Genomic DNA, 21,702 nt, shown 5'->3' with positions numbered 1-21,702 from the left:
CTTCGCTCCATGCCCATATAAATATAGCCTAGAGAATGTACAGACCCCCCTTCAGCACAGACCCCCCCTTCAGCACAGACCCCTCCATTCAGCACAGACCCCCCATTCTCCACAGACCCTCCATTCAGAACATATGGACCCCCCCTTCAGCACAGCCCCCCATTCCGCACAGACCCCTCCATTCAGCACAAACCCCCACTTCAGCACAGACGGACCTCCCCTCCCCCATGCCATTCAGTACCTCAGATCAACCATTAGCACGGCCAGGTAACAGCAGGTTCCCTCCCCCCTGTGTACACATAAACACTGGAAGGGGAGGCGGCTTCACTCTGCTCGCTGTGTTTGTGTGACCGGGACCGCTCAGACAGCCCGCGAGACTCTTCAACACCTTCTCGATTTTCCAGGGGGGGGTCAATTGCCCCCCCCCCTTGCCCTATGGAGCGGACGCCCATGGTCTTAGCATATGCCTGGAAAACCCAGACTGAATGATGACCTTGGCAGCCTGCCAACATGATAACTAAGCTAAGTTTCTTAGGATATTGGGAACCATGGATTGAGTCCTATGTGCCACTTTCTTTTCACTCAGAATCGCTGTTTTTGTAAGAGCGTGGAGGCGTGACGGTGTCTAGGTGTTTCCTTCCCATCCTTCCTTTCTTGTGGGTTCCCTATCTCTGACCCTGGCTTCCCCCTCCCCATTTTTCTTGTTTGCCTTTGATGGGGGTGAGGGGTGGTCTTGTACGCCATTGAAGATTTGATACTCAGTACCAATTTTTATGGTTACAGGTCCGCAATATAACTTCCCTTATTTGTTGCCCTCCGAAACATGAGGCAAACCACTTTTTTGTTTATTAACTCTTTTCAATTATCATCTACGGTAATTCAATGCCCTGGACCATTTGTGTTTGAACTATGAAATGCCTTCTTATGTTATTCTCCAGTGTCACATTGGCTTCTGTAAGTTTTATGATCTACCACATATCATTCGGCTTGTCATACATAATCTCGAAAATAATAAAAATTTATTGAAGGAAAGAAAAACATACACTGAACTGCGTGCAGAAGTGTGAATGAGCTCTTAAAGGGAATGGATTTTCTTGGAAGGTATTGGGATTTGTGCCTGAAGGAGATAAAAAGGAAGTCAGATTCCTAGACTGCATACTGCATTCAAGCACCAACCAGCCCCATCCAAGGTGGATTCTTCCCGTGCCCCCCGGCACAAGTCAAGACAGGATCCTTCCAGCTAGATGGGCGTGGTGGTTCACCTTTACCAGAAGTGAGCCCTGCAGGCATTGTGATGTCATAAGATAACCTGACTTTCTATTCCCAGGAACTTCCAGCTGCCTTGACACAACTACAAGCACATCTGTGATTTTGTGATAACGACTTACAAAGAAACCATGCAAAGGACGCATTCCTTAGTTGCTGTCAACCCTCTAAAGCTGCACTCTTAATCAAGAACATACATGTACTGGTGAAAATTGTCACTTACAAATTTGGAATTATATTTAAAGTGAATTTCTGAGCAAAAAAGACGTTGAGTCAATTATGGGTGCCTGCTTTTCCTTTTTAGTCGCAGGTCCTCTTTAAATTGGTTCCCCATACCTTTGGACTTGTGTGGTTTGGTTCCTTCTATCACGTAAGTTTACCTGTGTAGTATGTTCCTACTGGGATATTGATCCAACTACTGATGTGTTGACTCATCCATACTTGGCTCTCCACTTCAGGGGCATAGATATGGGGGGAGTCAAGGGGGTCCAAATCCCCCCCCCCCCCAGAGCATCCATCAACTATGCAGCAGCTAGGCTAGTGTCAACTATCCTTTTATCTGTGAGAGTTGGACAGCCTGAGTCCTTCAGAGGTGATGTCAAGAGGGACTTTTGAGAGAGTTTAACCACTTGCTTACTGGGCACATATACCCCCCTCCTGCCCAGGTGAAATTTCAGCTTCCGGCACTGCGTCGCTTTAACTGACAATTGCGCGGTCGCGCGACGTGGCTCCCAAACAAAATTGACGTCCTTTTTTCCCCACAAGTAGAGCTTTCATTTGGTGGTATTTGATCACCTCTGCGGTTTTTATTTTTTGCGCTATAAACAAAAAAGAGCGACAATTTTGAAGAACAATACAATATTTTTTACTTGTTGCTATAATAAATAGCCCAATTTAAAAAAAAAAAAAAAAAAATTTCAGTCTAGGCCGATATGTATTCTTCTACATATATTTTTGGTAAAAAAAAAAAAAAAAATCGCAATAAGCGACTGGTTTGCACAAAAGTTATAGCGCCTACAAAATAGGGGATAGAATTATTTTTTTTTATTACTAGTAATGGCGGCGATCTGCGAATTTTATTGGGACTGCGACATTATGGCGGACACATGGGACACTTTTGACACATTTTTGGCACCATTCACATTTATACTGCGATCAGTGCTATAAATATGCACTAATTACTGTATAAATGTGACTGGCATTGAAGGGGTTAACACTAGGGGGTGAGGAAGGGGTTAAATGTGTACCCTGCATAGTGTTCTAACTGTGTGGGGGGAGGGGGGTGACTGGGGGAGGTGACCGATCTGTGTCCCTATGTACAAGGGACACAGATCGGTCTCCTCTCTCCCTGACAGGATGCTGTCTCTGTGTGAGCCGGCAATGAGAGGTGATCTCATATGTTTACATTTGAGATCATCTCTCATTGGCCACACATCATCTCTCATTGGCCATCACGGCGATCTGTGATTGGCTGTGTCTAAGGGACACGGCCAGCACAGCATTTTCCCATTCGGCTATAGCGCAGGCCTCAAGAGGTTAAGCTACCCATTGAGGAGGTGGGCGGGGGGGGGGGGGCAGCCCCACTGCCTCCTCAGTATGTTATGTCTACTGGGTACCCAAAGCCGAACCCCCCCCCCCAGGAAAAAAAAGTATCTACAGCCCTACTCCACTTTTTATATGTCCACCTGTGACCACGTTGCACTGTTCTGTGGAGCTGGTTATATCCAGTTTCATATAATCTACAAAATTATATTGGTATAATGTTAAAAATATTGTGCCTTTTCTTCGTTTTGTGGTTTTTACACTGATGTATAATTTTTTGCCATTAGGCCATTGTCCCTTGAACTACACGCTGGCCGCTGAGTCGCTTGGGGAGGCCCCCGGGGTGTCTGCATATATCTGGTCTCCATCTAGCACATTGTGAGTTAATTTGGATCCCAGAATGTCATATTGTCCAATATGTATTTCTTGTTTTTGGTTTTCATTTTACTCGTTGGCTGTTATTTACTTTGCAAAATCTACACATTTCATTGTTTGTTTAAAAAAAAAAACCTGAAGAAGACTTTGAAAGTTGAAATGCGTTGGTCCCTTTTGTCATTCATGTCCCTTTGATGGATAGAGATTCTCTTTTCTTCTGTATGTATGTGATTATGTATATGCAAATTGTATGAATTTTAACAAACACATTTGGGGCCAGATTCACAAAGGTTAGCGGATCTTTAGATCCGTGTAACCTATGTGAATTAAGATCCGCCCTCGCAAGTTTGTGAGGAAAGTGTCAAATTCACAACACACTTACCTCCAAACTTGCGACGGCAGATCCTAACTCCCCCAGCGGAATTCAAATTCCGCGGCTAGGGGAGTGTCATATTTAAATCAGGCGCGCTCCCGCGCCGATTTAAATACGCATGCGTCGTCCGGGGAATTTCCCGGCGTGCATTGCTCCCACTGACGTCAATAGGACGTCAGTGGTTGCGACGTGAGCGGGACTTGCGACGCGCGTGTTCGTGAATCGGCGTACGCAAACGACGTAGGAAAATTCAAAATCGACGCGGGAACGACGGCCATACTTAACAATACTTACCCCTGCTTTTAGAAAGGGTAAGTATTCGACGGAAAACCGCTACGGAAACGACGTAAGAACACAGCGTCGGGTCCGCGTACGTTCGTGAATTTCGCGTATCTCGCTGATTTACATATTATTCAGTGTAAATCAGCGGGAACGCCCCCGGCGCCATTTTTAAATCAAAAAAAAGATCCGACAGTGTAACACAGTGTGACACTGTCAGATCTCAGCCCTATCTATGCGTAACTGATTCTATGAATCAGGTGCATAGATAGGACCAGAAAAAATCCGAGATACGATGGTGTATCTGAGATACTCCATCGTATCTCTTTTGTGAATCTGGCCCTTGGTTTTTAAAGCGGAGGTTCACCCTCAAAATGAACTTTCCAGCATCCTTAAAGCAGAAGTAAACCCATCAATTTAACAGTTTGAAAAAGCAGTTACATTCCTGGCATGCCGGGAATGCTAACTGTCACATTGGTTGTGCTCTCAACCAAACTGTCAAACCATCCAATGGCTGGTGTCATAACTGATCACATGTGCAGCATCATGGCAGTTGAAGATTAAACAGAGGCCAAGACGCGCCTTAGCAGCCGCCAATCAACTCCTCTTCGCTTAGAAACGCCCATTCCCCGCAGGATTCCCCGCAGGATTCCCCGCTCGGAGCCGGAAAACAAGGGCTCATATAACGATAAGTACAAGTAAAAAAAAAAAAAGAAACAGCATACTGCAGATGTTAGCAGTATGCTACAGCTAATGTCAAAAAGTGGATTTTTGGGTGAACCTCCGCTTTAAGCAATTGTATAATAAACTTTTTGTATTTTATTACAACATTGGTTTTCAATGGTGCCTAAAAAAAATCCTTTCCATAGTATTGCTCTTTCTGTCAACAGTGTTGTGAATTATTCCAAAAGTTTGCCCTTCTAGACTACAGATCACGACCCCCTTATGATATTTTTTTTTTTTTAAAGTGTCTAGTTCCAAAAGAAAAACACAAAGTGATATTGCCGTTCCGTCACCCAATTCCTCCCCCCCCCTCCCCTCCTCCCTCCCCCCTCCCCCTATCTCACCATAGACCATCCAAAGTACCTCCTGATGCCATCTTCTGATTTTAGAATTTTCTTTAGGTCTCAGCCCTAAGTTTTTCTACGTAGCTCCAAGATCTCTTAAAATTCCTCCAGTTGTCCCACTTCTTATCTTGAGCTATGTTATTGCCTTCTATTCCTTCTCTCATGTCTTCCATTCTATAGGTCTCCTCTACGGAGTCAATCCATTCCCATATTGAGGGGCATTCTACCTCCTGCCATTTTCTCGGTATTATCCTTTTGGCAGCATTTAAGAGATGTGGGACTAGGGTTTTCTTGTAATTTTTAATATTTTCCCCTCCCCCATGAAACAGTACCACCCAAGGATCAAATTTAATTTTCTCTTTAATGATCTCTTCAATGCATCCCACAATTTTTCTCCAAAATTCCTCTACTTTAGGGCATTTCCACCACAGATGAGCCATGGTTCCCAGGGTCCTGCATCCCCTCCAACACTCTCCCGTTTGTTCGTCCTTGAATTTAGATAATTTATCCGGAGTCATGTACCATCCAGTCAAGGATTTATAGCTCATCTCAGCTGTACGGCAATCTACTGCCGAGGAGTGGGTCAATGTCAGCATTTTCTCTATTGTGATCCTATCCCGTTTTGATCCTAATTCCCTCTCCCATTTTTTGACGAAAGGAGGGACCATCGGCTCGTCCACCTTTAATAGAATCTTATATAATTTTGAAATGGTTCCCTTGACCTTCTCTGATATACATAATTTTTCCAAGTCCGAAAGCCGCTCCCCTGACCTCAATGGGTGCGGGAGTCTTTGTATAAAGTGGGCCAGCTGACGGTATCTCCACTCGTCAATTTCTAAAAATAGATTTTTTTTCTCTTTTAATTCTTGCAAAGTTGCAATGTGCCCGTCTTTTATTACGTCTCTTAATTGGGTCGTGTCTTTTTTTATCCAATTTCCTCCAACCTGTGCTTTACCCGGTGCAAAATAGTCGTTATTTTTTAGTGCTAATAGTGGTGAATTAAATTCCTTTTCAATTTTTTTATACTTAATGTCCCAGATTTTTAGTGCATTTTTAGTGATCTCATGTGTGTTCTTATCAAGTGTCCTATATTGAGGGGGATTCCATATAATCTTATTAAGACTTGTCTTTGACAATTCATTTTCTATGTTAACCCACCTCTTTTCCTTGCTGGCCCTAGCCCACTCAACAACCCTTGACAGGATCGCCGCCTCGTAATATGTTTTAATATCTGGTACTGCTAGTCCTCCCTTTATTTTAGGTTGTCTTAGGATCTGGAATGATATTCTGTGTTTTTTATTTCTCCAAATAAAATTCATAATCTGTTTTTTGAGAGCTGAAAAGATTAAAAAAGTATTCCAGGCAAACTTATAGGTATCATCTGGAATTTATAGGTAATCTTTGGTAGAATTACCATTTTACAGAAATTTATTCGTCCTATCCAGGATAAAGGTCTATTTTTTATCCTCCCCATTTCCTCCCTGATTTCATTTAACAAGGGGATAAAGTTTTTCTCATACATTTTTTTGGTTGATTTTACTAGGAAAATACCCAGGTACCTGAGTGCTTTTACCCATGAGAATCGGTATTTCAGTTTTAGATCTCTTTCTTCTCGTCTGTCAACATTGAAACTTAAGATCTCCGTTTTGGCAACATTAATTTTGAAATTTGATATTTTCCCATATAGCGAGCATAGGTCTAATAAATTTGGTATTGAGGTTTTAGGGTCCGACAGATAGAAGAGGACATCATCGGCGAATGCCGAGAGTTTGTGTTCTTCCTCCCCTATTTTAATTCCTCTTATGTCTGGGCACCTGCGTATCCTGGATAATAGTGGCTCCAGAGAGAGCAAAAACAAGAGTGGAGACAGGGGACATCCCTGCCTAGTACCGTTTTTCATTGTCAGATCTTGTGATAGACTCCCATTTATTTTTATTTTTGCCCTCGGTTCCTGGTAGAGGGTTGTTATCCACTCTCTCATCCTTTGTCCGAACCCCATTTCCTCCAGGGTGCGTAGCATGAATCCCCAGTCTACCCTGTCGAACGCCTTTTCCGCGTCTATCGACAGGAGTAAACTGGGGGCCCCGGTCATTTTCATTTTTTGCATTATCAACAGTGCTCTGACTCCATTATCCTTCCCCTCTCTTCCTTGTATGAATCCTGTCTGATCTGGGTATATCATTTTTGCCATTTGTTGTTTTATTCTCGCGGCCAATATCTTTGCAAACAGTTTCACATCTGTATTTAACAGAGATATTGGTCGATACCCGGAACAGTCCCCTTTGTCCTTGCCCTCCTTGTGAATAACTGTTATAATAGCTTCTGATGCCTCTCGGCTTAATAAAAAATCTTTACCCAACCCATTAAAGTATTGACATAGTTTTGGAAGAAGAATCTCCCTGCATTTTTTATAATACAAGATAGTGAAGCCGTCAGGTCCCGGACTTTTACCTGTTGCAGTGCCGGTTAGTGCTGTATTAATCTCTTTTTCCGATATTGGTCTATCCATGACAGATGCCTCACTACTGTTTATTTTTGGCAGTCTAGCTTTCCTCAGAAAATTTACAGTTTTCTTTATTTTTTCTCCCTCCTGCTCCTTCTTTTGTTCTACCGAATAAAGTCTCTCATAGTAAAGCCTGAAGGTCTCCGCAATTTCCTTTGTTGTATGCATCGTCTCTCCTTTTTCATTTTTGATTTTTTCTATATAGTTTTTTGATTTTTTTTTCTGGACTATTCTTGCTAAATGTTTATTAGTTTTATTTCCCCACAAATATCTTTCCCTAGCAATTAATTTAAATTCCTTTTGGGTTTCTTGTTCCATGATATCCTTTAGTTCGTTTCGTTTGTTGACCAATTTCAAATACAGATCGCGTTGTTTCCCTATTTTTTTTGTGTTCCTGTTCTATGAGGAGGATCTCTTTAATTAGTTCTTCTTTTTTCCTATTCTTTTCTTTTTTTTTCCTTGCTCCTTCCGAGATCAAGGTTCCTCTTATCACTGCCTTGTGGGCGTCCCATAGTGTTGCCGCTGAAAGACCCTCTATATCGTTTAACGTGAAATACTCTTCCAGCTCCTTTTTTACCCTTGTTAAACTGGTCTCCTCTAGCAGTAAGTGTTCATCTAGTCTCCAGTTTTGTTTAGGTCTCAGGGTTCCTGAGATGTCTATTGTGATACTTACTGGAGCATGGTCAGAAATCGTCATGGTTTCTATTTTTGTCTCTACCACTGTATCTAAGGTCCTGTGATCCACCAGTATGTGGTCGATCCTTGAGTATGTCCCGTGGACCGGGGAATAGAATGTATAGTCCCGTAGGTCAGGGTTAAAGACTCTCCACGTGTCAATCAACTGACTCCTAAACAAAGCCTCCCTAAGCTTTCTTAACTGTGTGCACCGATCACTCGATGTCTGGGATGTCTTATCTATTTTTGGGTTGAGACAAAGGTTTAAGTCTCCTCCCATAATTACTCTTCCTCTCCTAAAATCTGTTAGTTTCCCTAGTATTCCCAACATGAATTTTATAGGCAAGACATTCGGGGCGTAAATATTTACTAGGGTGCATTCCAGTTCCTCCAATCTCCCTCTCAGGAAAAGGAATCTTCCCTCTGGATCTGTCAGTCTATCGGCCACTTCAAACCGTATCCTTTTAGATATTCCAATTGCTATCCCTCTAGCTCTTTTAGATATGGTATCCCCATAGTACCAAATAGGGAGGTCTGGAGCATATAGTCTAATATTTGATCCCAGGGTGATATGTGTTTCCTGGAGAAAGGCGATGTCTGCTTTATATCCCTTCAGTTCCTTGAGCACCTTGTGTCTCTTAATTGGGCTATTGAGACCTTTCACATTATAAGATATACATTTGATTTGTGGCATCTTTGATTTTTTCCTTTAACTGACTATTTTGGTGAGATAGGTCCCCTCCCCTCCCTCCCCTCCCATTCCCCTCCCCTCCCCTCCCCCTCCCCTCCCCCCTACTCCCTCCCCCCTCCCTCCTCTCTCCCCTTTCGGCCAATTGTTGGCCACTGGACCTTCCTCCATGTCTGGTCCAGTTTCCTCTAGGTGGGGTCCTGAGGTACCCTCCCCCCCGCTCCAGTTCTGGAGCGGGGGAGAGGGGGGACGGATAGGTTCCAAACCACCGGACATCCCCCCAGGGAAAAACCAAAAAATCAAGAAGGTAAAAGGGGGGGGAAAGATAAAAAAGAAAACATTTATCAAGCACCAAGTTCTATAGAAACTTGGTCATTGCAAATTCCCCTATCCTTCTCTCTCCCTTACTCCCTCTCCTCTATTCCCACCCTGGTATATCAGGGGTCTGGATACCCAATTTTCTACAGAATTCTTCTAGGTCCTCCGGGAATCTAAGTATCGTCGATCTTCCTTCCTTTGTGCCAATTAGGCATGCTGGGTGACCCCAAGTGTATTTTATATTTAGGTCGATCATCTGCTTTAACAGTGGTTTCAATACTCGTCGTCTTGCTAGAGTCTCAGCTGATAGGTCCGAGAAAATCTGTAACTCAATCCCCTCGAGGACTATCGGGGGTTGGCCCCTCAGTTTCTTCCACACTTTTTCTTTGTCCTCATAGAGTCGGAACCTGACTATAACATCTCTTGTTCGTTCTGAGCTGGCTCTTTGTGGGTTCCCTACTCTATGGACCCTTTCGATCCTGATGGGGTCTTCTATTGGCTTTTCCAGGAGGGGGTTGAAAATCTTCCTCATTATTTTCCTGAGATCTTCTCCTCTTTCTTCTGGGATTGACCTTATCCTCAGGTTTTGTCTTCGGTTTCTGTTCTCTTGATCTTCTATTTTGTAAAGGATAAGTCTCTGCTGTCTTTGTGTCTGGTCTATCTGGTCTTTTATTCCTTTAACATCTTGTTCTACCGTCTCTGTTCGTTCTTCTATTGTTACTATTCTGGACATAAAGTGTCCAAGGTCTGTGCGTAAGTTCTGAATTTCTCCTTTAATTTCCTCCTTAATCGCCGTTTCTATCCTTCGCAGCATCTCTGCGATTTCCCCATTTAACGGGGACTGTATGTCTGATCGGTGTTCCTTGTTCCCCCTTCCTTCAGGTCCGTGCTCTGTATTGCTTTCTTCTCTAGACTCTATTGATATTTCACTAGTGTTTCCCCCCTGGGGTTTTTTATTTACTGATTTTTGTTCTCTATTAAGTTGTTGTTGCTTTGTTCCTCCCTGGGCTCCCTGTGTTTGTGGGCTTGCTCCTTTGGTCATGAAAGGTCTAATAGAGCTTGTTGTTGATGTGTTGCTCGGGGTTGTTGGAGGTCCCCCCCTTGTAGACCTGCTCGCCATTCTGCTCATATTCTTTTCCCTTTTTCTGATTCTTTTCCCCAGTTTGACTTTCTGCTGCCTCTTCTCCTATCTCCCTGATCTCCTTTCTGCGCTCCACTCAGTTCCCCCCTTCCCTCCAAATGGCGAGGAGGGAAACACTGGGTGGAATGCCTGCTCTCTTCTCTTCCCCTTTCCTTCCCTTTCTCCTTCCCTTCTTCTCTCCTCTTTTCCCTTAACCCTCCGCCCTTCAAAGTTTTCTAAGTGTCCCTTGATTGCTAACCATAAGCGAATTACTCTAGGTGCGGATTTGGTATAGGTCCAGCAACTTTGTAGTTCTCCTTGACCCGGGGGGGTAATCCCTCCCGTATTTATATGTTTGATTATCTGCCTAGGCCTAGGAGATTTGGGGGAGTCTTCTGAGAGTTTAGGGTCCTGTTCAGTGTTGGCCTTTCAAGACTCTAGAGGTCTCTCTATGCACTCGGTGGAGAAAGGTCGTTTATATCAGAGGTGGATTCACCCCTTTCAAAATCGTGGGGTTAATTGGTTTATAGAAGGAAAAACGGGAGAACCCCTATAAAAAAAAAAAAAAAAAAAAAGGAAAAAAGGGGGGCATACAAGGCTGTAGCTGCCTTATGCTTTCCCCTTCGTATCCTGCAGCAAAAGACCCCCGGCGCTTCCTCCAACTACGATTTTCCAGGGCCCTCTAGGGGCTGCCTTTACCCACCTTCCACGGGACCACCTTTCCAGGGGGTACTTTCGGGTAGAATCGTAAGCAATGAGGGGGGGAGGGGAGGTCCAACTTTGTCCCCTGCAGTGGTGAAAATTTTTTATTTTTTTCCCAGGTACAGAAATTTACCGTCCTTTCATGTGCTTCGGGCTGGTTCAGACCCCCTGTCGCACGACCCGGTTTTCACCTCACCCCTCTATTTCCGCCTCTTTAATCCGCTGTGAGCCTGTACCCAGCCAGGCACACTGCGCACCACAGGGCAGCCAGGTATGGGGGGTGTCTATGGCGTTCTTATGTTGATATAGTTCCTTTGGATCTCTTTATCAGCCCCATATAGGATGCTTCTATATGTAAATAGGGGGGTATCCCCTATTAAAAGGTAGTGTGGCCCCCTTAAGTCAGTTTTTGCAGCGCCCCTTGGGTAAGGAAGTCTCTCTTGGATGGATTATTAATAGGCACTTATCATTGATACAAATAACATTTTGCACAAATATTTCTTCTTCTAGTATATTAACAGCAACTGAACAGCATCACAGTTTCTGGTAGTGCTTTACCTCATTGACCTTTTAAACATTTAATCCTCTCCCCATAACAGTCCGTAACTTTACCTCTACCTTCTCCACAAGGTGCTTAATGGGGCAGGGATACACACAAAAAGAGCAGTGTTATAATATGAGATCCAACCTTAATCCTGGTGGTTTGTATATTAAGATGTTTCTACCGCTTCCCTGGGGATCCGAGCCTCCAGCAGCATTCTCCTCTCCTCCGTCCCCGTCCGTCTTCGCCTCTCATCAGCTGCAGCCCTCCACACTTACAGCCCCCATGGCGTGTTACCAGCTGTATGGTTCCGATCTGTGCGAGGAGCCTCCCCCCTTCAGGCTACAGCGGTCTCCAGGCAGCCGGTTTACGGGAGCCGCGTCCCACGTGCGGCAAACAGACGGAGGCTGTCGGCTCCTCTCTGAGCGCGGTCCGTCCTCATCCCTCCTCAGGCTCCGAGATCTTCACTCCCCCCACCTACGAGCGCGCGCGCGTCCTCACGTGTACGCTCGCGCCATCCCCCATCCCCCCCTTATGATATGACGATGAGGAGGGGTGTGTTCTGTCCAGCAAAGGAGAACTGGACAGGGATGACCAGGACTGGGGCAAGGGGTGGGCAGGAGGGGAAGCTACCATAAGAGCAGTAGCTAGATCTGTGCCCCAGGCTAAATCAGTGGCTGATGGTCGGCAGGCCATGGTTTCATGTCTGCTCTGACAGCTACTGTGGTCACACCGTGCTCTGACATGCCTACTCTCCACCCCATCCACCCACAGCTGACATGAAAAATATACTTGGCATGCGCAACTATCTTCTAGCTGCTAGAAAGCAAGTAATTAGACATGCATGTGCAGTGCACACTCCATGCAAGCCTGATCAAGGGGGCAGAGAAGGGGAGCAATGAGATACACCCATTCTGCGTTATAAATTAGCAGTGGGGGAGAGGAACGTAGTGCCACATTCTTGCCCTGGGCACTGGATGAATCGGTCCAGGTACATTTGCTGCCACCCCTTTCCTCGAAATGTCAGTGTCGCAGAAGCACAATGTTGTCAGCTCAAACAGGAAGTTGTGAGCTCACTATACAACGCTAATGCTTTCCTCTCCAAATTATGCATCACGCGATGTCATCACGCATGCAAACAGCATGTGTTGCCTAATTCTAAAAGGATTAAGCATTTATTACACAGTACCAAACATTTTTTTTTTATTGCTTTCAACATTTTTATAAAGGAATTTACACAATGTGGATCTTCCCCTGCTATTAATACATGAAGGTGATGAGACCCTAGAAGGGATCATTTGAGAAGGGTTTAGCCTCATGTACATATACGTCAGCAGAATGGCATGGGCAGGCAATGCAACGTACAGGTACTTTGCTTTGAATCTGACGCCTAGCAGGCGCGCGCCCCCGCCATTAGGCTCTGTGACCGTGCCAGCGGGACCCCCGGACTCGATGTCCGTCGGTGTCCCACGATCATGTCACAGAGAGGCCGGACAGGGAATGCCTGTGTAAACAAGGCATTTCCCTGTTCTGCCTTGTGACAGGAAAGTGATCTACTGCTCCCTGTGATCGGGAGCAGTGATCACTGCCACTGGTCACTGGTCTATTGTGTCACTGGTAGTCCAGCCCCCTCACAGTTAGAATCACTCCCTAGGACGCACTTAACCCCCTTCATCGCCCCCTAGTGCCAGTGTCATTTACACAGTAATCGGTGCATTTTCATAGCACTGATCGCTGTATAAATGACAATGGTCACAAAATAGGATCAAAAGTGTCCGATGTGCCCGCCATAATGTCACAGTCACAATAAAAATTGCAGATCGCCGCTATTACTAATAAAAAAAAAATAATAATAAAAATGCCATAAAACGATCCACTATTTTGTAGACGCTATAACTTTTGCGCAAACCAATCAGTATACGCTTATTGCAATTTTTTTTTACCAAAAATATGTAGAAGAATACGTATCGGCCTAAACTGAGGAAAATATTTTTTTTTTTAATCTTTTTTGGGGATATTTAATGTAGCAAAAAGTAAAAAATGTAGCTTTTTTTTCCAAAATTTTCGCTTTTTTGGTTTAGAGCACAAAAAATAAAAACTGCAGAGGTGATCTAATACCACCAAAAGAAAGATCTATTTGTGAGAAAAAATAAAACGTCAATTTTGTTTGGGAGCCACGTAGCACGACCGCGCAATTGTCAGGTAAATCCATGCAGTGCCGAATCATAAAAAAGGCTCTGGTCAGGAAGGGGGTAAATTCTTCCGGGGCTGAAGTGGTTAAGAACAAGCGCTGGTTGACCTGTTTATTCTTTAAACTAGTCAATTGGATTCGGTACGTTTATCTTCGTATGGGGAATTACAGTTGATGGACACATAGGAGAGCACCTTTGGAGGAAGTGCTCCATTGTGTTGATGGATTGTTGTCTTCTGGCACTCTTTTTCAAGAGCTTTTTAAAATGGGGATCAATGACTTTTATATTATTAATAAGCACTGGACTTGATTTATTCTTTGTGGTAGTTGCACTTGTGATTTTTGCATGCTAGATATTTTACATTTGTGATTTGTGCACTTTGCTTTTAACGGGTTTATAATGCATACATTTACCTCACACATTCTTACCCATATAACCCTCATTACTTCCTCTCTCTCTCTTTTTTTTTTTTTTATAAAAAACTTTATTTAAAACTTCAAATATATATATACATAGTAACATTACTTCATTTGAATAAAGTCAGTAACAGAGATGTGTACAATGCCATTTTACATACCTTTTCCCATATCATTTTTGCAAATCATATTCTCTCTGGGTAAACATTTCAACTAACACAGAAAACCTTGCGCATTATAGGAAACACACAAAGACCCAGACACTCCTAGTTATGTCATGGTATGGGACATACTTTACATATTTGTACACGTGATAAATGTTACTGTGTCAGTTTATATTTTTGAGCGCCCCTTGTCAACTTATTATGTCTTGATTGTCATATGTGGCTCTGCTTTGGTTAAAAAAAAGTGACATCACTGATATAAGTCATACTTAAGGAATGTCACTGGTCTCTAGTGAGTAGAAAGGCTGATTTCTCATGAATATGAAGAGTCTTGTTGATGTCACTGGTCTGTAGTGATTAGATAGGCTGTGTTATCATGAATATGGAGGTTTCAGTGATGTAACTGGTCTCTAGTGAATGGATAGGCTGCGTTCCTATGAATATAAAGGGTTTTGATGATGTCACTGGTCTCTAGTGAATGGACGGGCTGCGTTCCTAAGGATATGAAAGGTCTTGATGATGTCGCTGGTCTCTAGTGGATTTATAGGCTGTTCTCATGAATATGAAGGTCTCAGTGGTGTCACTAGTCTCTACTGAATGGATATTTGTGAATATGAAGGTCTCAGTGATGTCACTGGTCTCTAGTGAATGGATAGGCTGCGTTCCTATGAATATAAAGGGTTTTGATGATGTCATTGGTCTCTAGTCAATGGACGGGGGCTGCGTTCCTGAGGATATGAAAGGTATTGATGATGTCACTGGTCTTTAGTGGATTTATAGGCTGTTCTCATGAATATGAAGGTCTCAGTGATGTCACTGGTCTCTAGTGAATGGATAGGCTGCGTTCCTATGAATATAAAGGGTTTTGATGATGTCATTGGTCTCTAGTCAATGGAAGGGGGCTGCGTTCCTAAGGATATGAAAGGTCTTGATGATGTCACTGGTCTCTAGTGGATTTATAGGCTGTGTTCTCATGAATATGAAGGTCTCAGTGATGTCACTGGTCTCTAGTGAATGGATAGGCTGCGTTCCTATGAATATAAAGGGTTTTGATGATGTCATTGGTCTCTAGTCAATGGATGGGGGCTGCGTTCCTAAGGATATGAAAGGTCTTGATGATGTCACTGGTCTCTAGTGGATTTATAGGCTGTGTTCTCATGAATATGAAGGTCTCAGTGATGTCACTCGTCTCTAGTGAATGGATAGGCTGCATTCCTATGAATATAAAGGGTTTTGATGATGTCACTGGTCTCTAGTGAATGGACGGGCTGTGTTCCTAAGGTTATGAAAGGTCTTGATGATGTCACTGGTCTCTAGTGGATTTATAGGCTGTGTTCTCATGAATATGAAGGTCTCAGTGATGTCACTGGTCTCTAGTGAATGGATAGGCTGCGTTCCTATGAATATAAAGGGTTTTGATGATGTCATTGGTCTCTAGTCAATGGACGGGGGCTGCGTTCCTAAGGATATGAAAGGTCTTGATGATGTCACTGGTCTCTAGTGGATTTATAGGCTGTGTTCTCATGAATATGAAGGTCTCAGTGATGTCACTGGTCTCTAGTGAATGGATAGGCTGCGTTCCTATGAATATAAAGGGTTTTGATGATGTCACTGGTCTCTAGTGAATGGACGGGGCTGCGTTCATAAGGATATGAAAGGTCTTCATGATGTCACTGGTCTCTAGTGGATTTATAGGCTGTGTTCTCATGAATATGAAGGTCTCAGTGGTGTCACTGGTCTCTACTGAATGGAAATTTATGAATATGAAGGTCTCAGTGATGTCACTGGTCTCTACTGAATGGATATTTATGAATATGAAGGTCTCAGTGATGTCACTGGTCTCTACTGAATGGATATTTATGAATATGAAGGTCTCAGTGATGTCACTGGTCTCTAGTGAATAGATATTTATGAATATGAAGGTCTCAGTGGTGTCACTGGTCTCTACTGAATGGATATTTATGAATATGAAGGACTCAGTGATGTCACTGGTCTCTACTGAATGGATATTTATGAATATGAAGGTCTCAGTGATGTCACTGGTCTCTAGTGAATAGATATTTATGAATATGAAGGTCTCAGTGATGTCACTGGTCTCTAGATAATGGATAGACTGCATTCTCATGAATATGAAGGTCTCAGTGATGGCACTGGTCTCTAGTGAATGGATAGGCTGTGTTCTAGTGGATGGATAGGCTGCATTCTCATGAATATGAGGAGTCTCGGTGATGTCACTGATCTCTATTGAATGGATGAGCTTCATTCTTATGAATATGAAGGGTCTTGATGAGGTCACTGATCTCTAGTGATTGGACAGACTGCATTCTATAAATATAAAGGATCTCTGTGATGTCACTGATCTCTAGTGATTGGACAGACTGCATTCTATGAATATAAAGGATCTCTGTGATGTCACTGATCTCTAGTGAATGGATAGGCTGTAATCTCATTCGTTTGAAGCAAATAGTACCTTTCCTAGAATATAGTCTTTCCGTGTTTGCGTCTATTTATTTTTTACAGTAAAAACAGTTCAGGCATAGTTATAGTTAAATTTGCATAACCTCTGTTCATTGTTAGGGGTCAGTACTGTTTTAACTTTCCAGTCATGTGATATAATATCATACTGATGGACTGGTTAATAAATAAGCCAACAAGTTTAAAGATTGTTCCAATATGCTGACAGAACTTCTTTACCAGAGGACTGATGTATACAAAAGGTGAAAGAAAAACTACCAGTATTGCCCGCAGCAAGCAGTCAAAGCATGCATTTCATTATCTACTCTTGGAGCACATTAGTCCTGGGAGTTGGATTAGGACCTGCCAAAGTACAAGGATAGTCCCATGTGACCGCAGGTAACGCGGCATCCCCCACAAGGCATGACGTCTAAAGCTGGCCATACTTTCGAACATTTGTACGAAAATCCTGCAGTACATTGGATGACTTGCTGAATGTCCGTTGAAAGTACTTAAAAAAACAAAAGTAGTCTTTTTAACATTGTGGAGTGAATGGGCGTTATGAAAACCATTAAAGTTCCCATCCTGCTCCTTCAAGTTTTGGACCTTACCATTAAAGTTCCCATCCTGCTCCTTCAAGTTTTGGACGTTACCATTAAAGTTTCGATCCTGCTCCTTCAAGTTTTCTCATGACTGTAGACGGAAACAAACATTGGCTTCACCCCATTAATTATTGGAAAGCTGAACGAATGCTCTTAAAATGAATATTTTTAAACTCAGTTCTACTAGTGTATGGCAAGCTTAGGGGCAGCCAGTATTGTTGGCGGTGTGGACTTAGCTGTGGGCTGACCCCAGGTTACAACCCCTAGGATCACTCTAAGAACCATAAAAAACAACATGAGCCAGGAAGGCACCATGAAGTGAGTCTGGAGCAGATGAGTGAACTGAAGATAACAGTGGAGCACAATAGGTCACCAGGATACTGACCAGAGGTCAGGGCTGGCTGTGGACATGGAAAACCAGAATGCAAGTCAGAGGTCAGGGCAGGCAGCCAACACTGAAAACTAGGATACCAGCCAGGGGACAGGGCAGGCAATAGACATGGATAACCAGGAGACAACCCAGACGTCAGTACACAGGAGTCAAAGGGGCAAAGATGCAGGTGTGAAAAAAATGGCATAGGGGGCTTCCCCCACCCCTACCGTATGCAGTGGCGTAATTTGGTTTTGTGCTGCATTAGGCAAGACTCTAAAATCACGTGCACGCTACCCCCCCCCTTCCCCCCCCCACACACACACACACACACAAAAAAGTAATACCAGACCCAAATGAAAAACATAAGAAAAATACGTTTGGGCGCCCCTCATTTTCACGCATGCAACCTGGCGGGCCTGGAAGTGAAGGGGATGAGAGCGTAACTCTTCTCCTCTTGAACCATGCCAGGCCACATGTCCTTGGGGGGGGGGTGATTCTTTGCAATGGGGGGACCTTCCTGGCGAAGTACCTTCTGCCCATGTTAATGAGCACAAAGGCCTCTTACCCACAACCCTGGCACAGTGGTTGTGGGGGGGGGGGGGTGCAGATGACTCTAGCACTGCTCCTCAGCCCACAGTGGTCTCTTTGGTGCACGCTCAGACACCTCTAATGTGTTTTGTCACACAGCAACGTCACAAATTAAAGGAAAAAACAAGGACGTAAACAGTGTTTTGGATATAAAAGACTTTCACATATTGGACACTAAGCAGTCTATTGATATAAAATGTATTGGACAATTAGGCTTCATTTCCATGGACGTTTTTACAGCCACTTTGTTTAGCCTTTTTTACAGCTTAAAAACGCCTGTCCATGTTTGTTTGTTTTTTTAATTATTTTTTTTAGCTGGAGCGTTTTTGAGTGTTTTTGTGTTTTTTAACGTCTGCCATTTTTACAGCTCTAAAGCTGGAGCTTCAGAACGCACTGGTCCTGTTTTTTTTTTGCAGCTTAACCACTTAAGCCCCGGACCTTTAGGCAGCTAAATGCCCAGGCCAGGTTTTGCAATTCGGCACTGCGTCGCTTTAACAGACAATTGCGCGGTTGTGCGACGTGGCTCCCAAACAAAATTGACGTCCTTTTTTCCCCACAAATAGAGCTTTCTTTTGGTGGTATTTGATCACCTCTGCGGTTTTTATTTTTTGCGCTATAAACAAAAATAGAGCGACAATTTTGAAAAAAATTCAATATTTTTTACTTTTTGCTATAATAAATATCCCCCAAAAATATAACATTTTTTTTTCCTCAGTTTATGGCGATACGTATTCTTCTACCTATTTTTGGTAAAAAAATTGCAATAAGCGTTTATCGATTGGTTTGCGCAAAATTTATAGAGTTTACAAAATAGGGGATAGTTTTATTGCATTTTTATTAATTATTTTTTTTTATTACTAATGGCGGCGATCAGCGATTTTTTTCGTGACTGCGACATTATGGCGGACACTTCGGACAATTTTGACACATTTTTGGGACCATTGTCATTTTCACAGCAAAAAATGCATTTAAATTGCATTGTTTATTGTGAAAATGACAGTTGCAGTTTGGGAGTTATCCACAGGTGGCGCTGTAGGAGTTATGTTTCACCTAATGTGTGTTTACAACTGTAGGGGGGTGTGGCTGTAGGACTGACGTCATCGATCGAGTCTCCCTATAAAAGGGATCACACGATCGATGCAGCCACCACAGTGAAGCACGGGGAAGCCGTGTTTACACACGCTCTCCCCGTTCTTCAGCTCCGGGGAGCGATCGTGACGGAGCGGCTATAAACGAATAGCCGCGCCGTTGTCCCGGATCGCTCCCCGCGGGAATCCGACCGCCGCATGTAGCGGGGGGGGGGGTCTTGATCGGACCCCCCACCCGCTAGAAGGCAAGGACGTACCTGTACGCCCATTTGCCTGTACGTGCCATTCTGTGGACGTACATATACATGCGGCGGTCGGGAAGTGGTTAAAAACGGCTCAGCCATCTACAGCTAAAAAACGTCATGGTGGGCATGAGGCCATAGACTAACATGGAGAGCTGTTTTTAAGCTGCAAAAAAACGCTCAGAAAAGTGGCTGTAAAAACGTCCATGGAAATGAAGTCTTATACGGCTTATTAATTCTTAAATCCTCAGCGCCATCTAGTGACCACATTGCAGTATTGTTTTCTGAAATACCACAGTGAGACAATATACTGCATTTTTAACCACTAGATAAAGCTGATGATCATGGGAATTAATCTATTACAGAAATGTGTGCAACCTACACGAAGGTGTGTGACATTTATCCAACGAATGTTTTATAAATAGACCCTTTAGTAATAATAACAGTGGTTAGTTGAACATATAGGATTCAAAGAGAGACATAATAGTGATTTGGATACAAAAAAATGTCATGTGCTATGTGTTGTGTTGTTTTTATGTTTCACAGAAGGAATGTAATATTCTTTTCTGATAACATAAGGTTAGTTTAAAGCAGCATTAAACACAAAAATAAAAATGTAATATTCAGTGGCAGCTGGTGCTCAGAATTTTTGGGGGGTGCAAACAAACTGAAAAAAAAAAAACATCAATTGCAGACACTGTGCCCATCAAACCCAGCTACTGTGCCCATCAAACGCAGCCACTGTGCCATCAAACACAGCCCCTGTACCCATCAAACGCAGCCACTGTGCCCATCAAACGCAGCCACTGTGCCCATCAAACGCAGCCACTGTGCCCATCAAACGCAGCCACTGTGCCATCAAATGCAGCCACTGTACCCATCAAACACAGCCACTGTGACCATTAAACGCAGCCACTGTGCCATCAATTGCTGCCACTGTGCCATCAAAAGCAGCCACTGTGCCCATCAAACGCAGCCACTGTTGCCATCAACTGCTGTCAGTGTGCTCATCAATCGCCACTACTGTGCCCATCCATTGCTGCCAGTATGTCCATCAATTGCTGACACTGTGCCCATCAATTGCTGCCAGTGTGTCCATCAATTGCCGCTATTGTGCCCATCAATTGCTGCCAGTGTGCTCAACAATTGCCACTATTGTGCCCATCAATTGCCACTATTCTGCCCATCAATTGCTGCCAGTGTGCCCATCAATTGTTGACACTGTGCCCATCAATTGCTGCTACTGTGCCCATCAATTGCTGCCAGTGCCCATTAATTACTGCCAGTATGGCCATCAATTGCCGCTACGGTGCCCATCAAAATGCTGCCAGTGTGCATCCTCTGCCCGCCCGGCACTTACCTGTCTCGGTGGGGCAGCGGTGTCCTGCACGCTCCTCGATGTCTTCTCCCGTCGCCTCTTTCCGTCCTCTGCTATGATTGGACGCCTGATAGGCGTCCAATCACAGTGCCTGTCATTTCAGCCAATCAGAGGACAGGTAACAGACCCGAGTACCTGATTGGCTGAGAGGTGGTTCAGTGTTAAGAAAAGCGAATATTCATTTGCTTTCCTAACACAAAGCTAAGTGAACTGCGAGCGCCCAGCATTGCGCCCGCTATTCACCTTTTTGGATGCCTATTAGAGCCTATGGCTTTAATCAGGTTCTTCCAAAAAATACCCCGCCGCTGTAATTCAGGTGCCCGGCACCCGAAAAGGGGCCGGGCACCTGACTAAAGGGTGGCAGCAGCGACCATAGATAGATTAAAGTGGTTGTAAACCCTTACAGACCACTTTAACCTACAGGTAAGCCTAGATGAAGGCTTACCTGTAGGTACAAGAAATATCTCCTAAACCTACGCGGTTTCCGGCCAATCACAGCGCCAAAGTCGCGATACCCGGAAGTCACTCGGGTATCATGGCAGCGGTGGAGGAGAGGAACTAGAGTTGCTTCGGGGGCTTCGATCTCCGGTAAGTAATTCAGAATGAGCTAGTATGCTATGCATACTAGCTCATAATGCCTTTCTCTTGCAGGGCTTTTTTTTTTAAAGAAATGTTTTATAGTGTTTACTTCCTCTTTAATGCAATACATGAATCTATCTATGGTGATAGACAGGTGGCAGGAGAGAGGGGGCAGTG

The sequence above is a fragment of the Rana temporaria genome, chromosome 3 (assembly GCF_905171775.1).
Source record: "Rana temporaria chromosome 3, aRanTem1.1, whole genome shotgun sequence".
In the NCBI taxonomy this organism is placed as follows: Eukaryota; Metazoa; Chordata; class Amphibia; order Anura; family Ranidae; genus Rana; species Rana temporaria.
The sequence above is the reverse complement of the archived record's forward strand: the minus strand, read 5'-3'. Positions refer to the sequence as shown.